The following is a 4,691-nucleotide window of genomic DNA, read 5'->3' on the forward strand; positions in this document are numbered from 1 at the left end:
CAATATTTGGCCGAGATACAACTATTTGAAAATCTGGAATCTGAGGAATCTTGAGAAAATCGCCTTTAAAGCTGTCCAAATGATGTCCTTTGCTATGAATATTACTGATCAAAAATTAAGTTTTGATATATTTACCGTAGGAAATTTACAAAATATCTTCATGGAACATGATCTTTACTTAATATCCTAATTATTTTCGGCATAAAAGAAAAATCTATAATTTTGACCCATACAATGTAATGTTGGCTATTGCTACAAATATACCTGTGCTACTTAAGACTAGTTTTGTGGTCCAGGGTCACAATTAGAGTTTAGCCAGTTTGTAAGAAATATATTTAGTCTCATTTAAATTGACCACATTTTTCACATTGCAGAAGTACGCTACTTAGACAAATGGTTTGGTGTATTGAGAGAACTGAATGTATTCACTGCACTGACTGAAGTAAAACTGGACTGACTGTAATGCCAGGTAAATGTCACTCTTGATGATGACAACATTTTGTAACGTCACAGCTGTTACTTACTCAGAGCAATAAGAATCCCGCTTACAAACATAACCACAGCAATGATGACACCCGTGGTCCGTAACGTCTCGTAATCTGAGCTCAGAAATCAAGAGTGGTGAAATACTTTTTTTATTGGCTTTATATTAAAAAAATGTATGTATTTCCATGCAATATCCGCATGCTTACCGTAGTGAAAGGCACTCTGGTCCATATGCATGTATGACTCTGTAAATACATTTACATATTTTTAACAACTATGAAACAAAACGAACCCCTATAATAGACTTAGTATGGACCTTAGGTATGTGATTCACAGTGAAGACATGGAGTGAAGTAAGGAAGACAATGCAGGGGACAGAGTTCAGCACCATGGACAGATGCTGGTTTATTGCATGTATAAATATAGAACTATTACACTGGACAGTCAGAGTCTAATGAGCTCTAAAATAACGAGCTTATTAGCTGAAATGCATTCAGACTGCAATCGTTTGAAATACTAATCACATAAATAGTGATCTCAATTAGCTGTTAAGCATGCACGAGGCAGAAGGGCATCTTGCAAACTCAAGGGGTTTCACCTGAGAACGTCAGTAATTCGGGTTATTGATTAGCTGCATAACGAGGCTGCAGGCTCAGCGAAAATAAGCGCTCTGAGAACTGCAGTATCCACAAGCAAATCGCAAGTGGACTTTCCTCTAGTAATAATCAATAAAGCTGTCCAACCTGCCAATATTGAGAGCTTTTAGTATCTATATATGAAAAAAATTGGAAAATAACATGCAAGATACATAACTTTGTGATTGGACTTGTGTCCCATTAGAACTGGCTCTAGCGCAATGCTGCGGTTGTGTGTGAACTTCAGGGTCTAATAACGGCTTACTTAGCGATTTTCAGCACCCATCTCACTTTTAAAGTGATAGTTCACTCTAAAATATAATTTACTTGCCCTCGTGTCTTTACAAAGCTTTATGACTTTGTCTTTCTTCTCAGAAACACAAAATGAGACTTTTGGCAGAATGACAGTCACTCCCATTGTAGGCTAGAAAAAACTAGACTGTAAATCTTGAGACTGTCATCCTTTCTAACATGTAATTTTGTATTGAAACAACTTCATTTGAAAGGTGAACTATTTAAACCATCTGTCCAGTAGTGACGGCCTATTATCTGCAGTATGCAAACAAATTTAGGAAATAGGCTAAATGATATTGGAATCGCTGAATATATACATGATATGTAGCCTAATAAGTTATAGCCCAATAGTAATTCCTGTCAACGTACATTGAATTAGTATAACAGACTATTTCATTGAATATTCTTTTGTTATACTCACGAGTCACGACGAACAGCAAAAGTCTCATTTCTCAAGTCATTCAATCTTAAAATGAGTTTGATAATTCATTATGGCACAACCATGCAGTTTCAACTTTAAAAGCAAACAAATGCAATAAATAGACAAACCTGTTGAAGCTGCCATTTCTGCAGTGTTTTAACGAGACAGGGTTTCCTTAATCTTGCTATAAACTGTAATTCAGCACCGTGAATGAAGAGAGTCCGCCGTGGAGCACTGCGTCGATGCTGCACCTCGGAAGTTACACACTTACTCCCCCTAGCGGCGCTGGTCTGTCAGTGTTCCCGGCAAGGGAAGCTCCCAGTCATGGCGTTAGGTAGATAAAATTAATCCTGGCCAATGCGGTGGGGATCCCGAGCCAAACACCTCCCCTCAGTGAAAACATGCGACAGAGAACTCCACCTATGCAGCAACAGGACTGGGGTCTGCGGGAGCATTAGGACGGGAAGTGGAAGGTGGCAACTTCAGAATGGTTTCATTGCGAGCCTCGGGATGTTAAGTATTTGTACGCGTTAAAACAAAAACCATTTATTAAATTCGTGACGCCGACATATTGATAGTTTATTGTCTATTTTCACTTTACGTGTCAATTTACACTCACTGTGCCTACTCAAATACACTAAGATAAATGCCATTATCGAAAAACCTCGACAGGGCGTTGCCTGCTTTTTTCACGACTACTCGGCAGTGTCGATAAGAGTTTATATATATATATTATTAATCATTATCATTATTAATTTGCATTTCATTTTTTTCTCTCTGTGGACTAGCAGCTTTTCTAAATAGAATAGGTCACGTGCCCGTAATTAAGTGTTTTCTGATGTATCTCTTAAGTTTGTTGTTCTTCAGACCTATATTTTCGTTTTCTTTCCTTTTTGCAAGTCCTCCAATGCCATTTTTATTAGCATTTGTAGTCGTAATATCGCTTTGCATCGCAAGACGGCGCCAATGATCTACTCCAACTTGTGGTGATAAAAAAAGTGCGGGAAAGTGCCTGCCAAGACACATAGGGGAATGACATGGTCAACATTCATTCTTCAGAAAAATCTGACCGCATCCTGACCAATCAGAATTAAGTATTTCAGAGACCCTTAATATGATATTCTACATGCACAGAGAAGTTTTTTTGTTTGTTTGTTTGTTTTACAGAAGCTAGATACTACTGCAACATCTGTGACACTGCTGCAATATCAACCTGCTTGTACTATTACCAAAGTCACTAGAAGGCAAGCCTGCAACCTTTAGCCAAAAAGCGTAACGGCTAATGCTAACGCTTCTGGTATGCCAGTACGTGAGAAAGGAGACCATAGGCCTTTTTTTTGAATGGATGTCAATGGAAGAGAGGCTTCACTACACTGAATAAACAGCTTTTTAGAGGAAACAGCTTATAATTTAATGAATCGACAGCCTATCAGCTAATCTCGAACATGTTTTACACTAAGCAATACTTTTGGATTGAACAATTTTTAGAGTTTACCCTGAAAAAAAATGCTGTTTTATAAGAGAAGTCGCTGACTTTTTGCGACAGGTGGGATACAGCTTACGGCATTTCTCATTCATTCCTATGGTATCCATAAACGGCGACTGAGCGTCGCACAACTCTTCAATGATGTCAAGGCTGTAATGTGATAGCAGAATAGCATACGCTGTTTACGTTCAGTGGATACTCTCCAAAATGGCACCAGGAGGAGACGGATTGTTGAATAAAGTCGTTATTTTTGTTTACTTTGCGTACAAAAAGTATTCTCATAGCTTCGTAAAATTACGGTTGAACCCCTGATGTTACACGGATTATTTTACCGATCTCCTTGCTACATTTCTGGACCTTCATCGTGGTAATTACATTGCTGTCTATGGGAGGGTCAGAGAGCTCTCAGAATTCATCAAAAATATCTTAATTTGTGTTCCGAAAATGAAAGGAGGTCTTACAGGTTTAGAACGACATGAGGGTGAGTAATTAATGACAGAATTTTCATTTTTGGGTGAACTAACCCTTTAAGGCACATGTGATCCAAGTTGACCGTTATACTTTCTCCAATAGTAAGTAATACAGACCCTCTCATCTCCCTATATTAAGACAATCTCTGCTATTACTACTAATAGACTCTATGCACGACTACTTCCGCGTTTCTTCTCAGTTGCTCCGCAAATTCCGGTGCTGCACCGGAAGCGGTATTTACCGTTTCAATGAGCGCTCTCAGCATGGCATTTTACACTCGCTGCTTGCAAGAACTTCCACGAATTACACTGAACGATGTCAATCGAATTGTAAGATTAGCATCGGTCACTCCTTCAAGTAAAAAGGAGAAGGGCTTCAAATTGTATGTTTTCAGTTATATCGACAACGTTGAAGGTACGTATTCTCAAGCTAACAAGCTAACGTTAGCTAGCTTCGTTTGTCACCGTGCATACTCTTATAGTCTGTTTTGTGTTCTGTTTACTTAACCTTTTTAAAATATTCTGTTTTTATAGTTTCACTAGTGTTATGTTAATACAGTCTGTATGACCCTTTTTGTAATTTTTTTCAGTTTCTGAAAAGGATCAGGTGACAGGAGAGATCAGCGTGAGGGTGACTTGTTTCAGATCTGAGGAAGACAGAGAAGCCACATAGTTTGAGAGTAGGGAGACAAAACTAGAGAAATAAAGGATGGATTTATTGTTCATATTTTAAAATAATGTTTATAAATGTTCTACACTTTTTTATATTAAATTTCTATTAATTTCTACAGTAAGTTTAGAAATGCAGGCAGTCTATTCAGTAAATAAGTTTAGCACTTAAAAAGGAAAGATAGTAATTTTGAAAGATAGTTATATATAAAGTCATATATATATATATA

Source organism: Sinocyclocheilus rhinocerous, unplaced genomic scaffold, assembly GCF_001515625.1.
Source record: "Sinocyclocheilus rhinocerous isolate Xijiao unplaced genomic scaffold, SAMN03320098_v1.1 scaffold2194, whole genome shotgun sequence".
NCBI lineage: Eukaryota > Metazoa > Chordata > Actinopteri > Cypriniformes > Cyprinidae > Sinocyclocheilus > Sinocyclocheilus rhinocerous.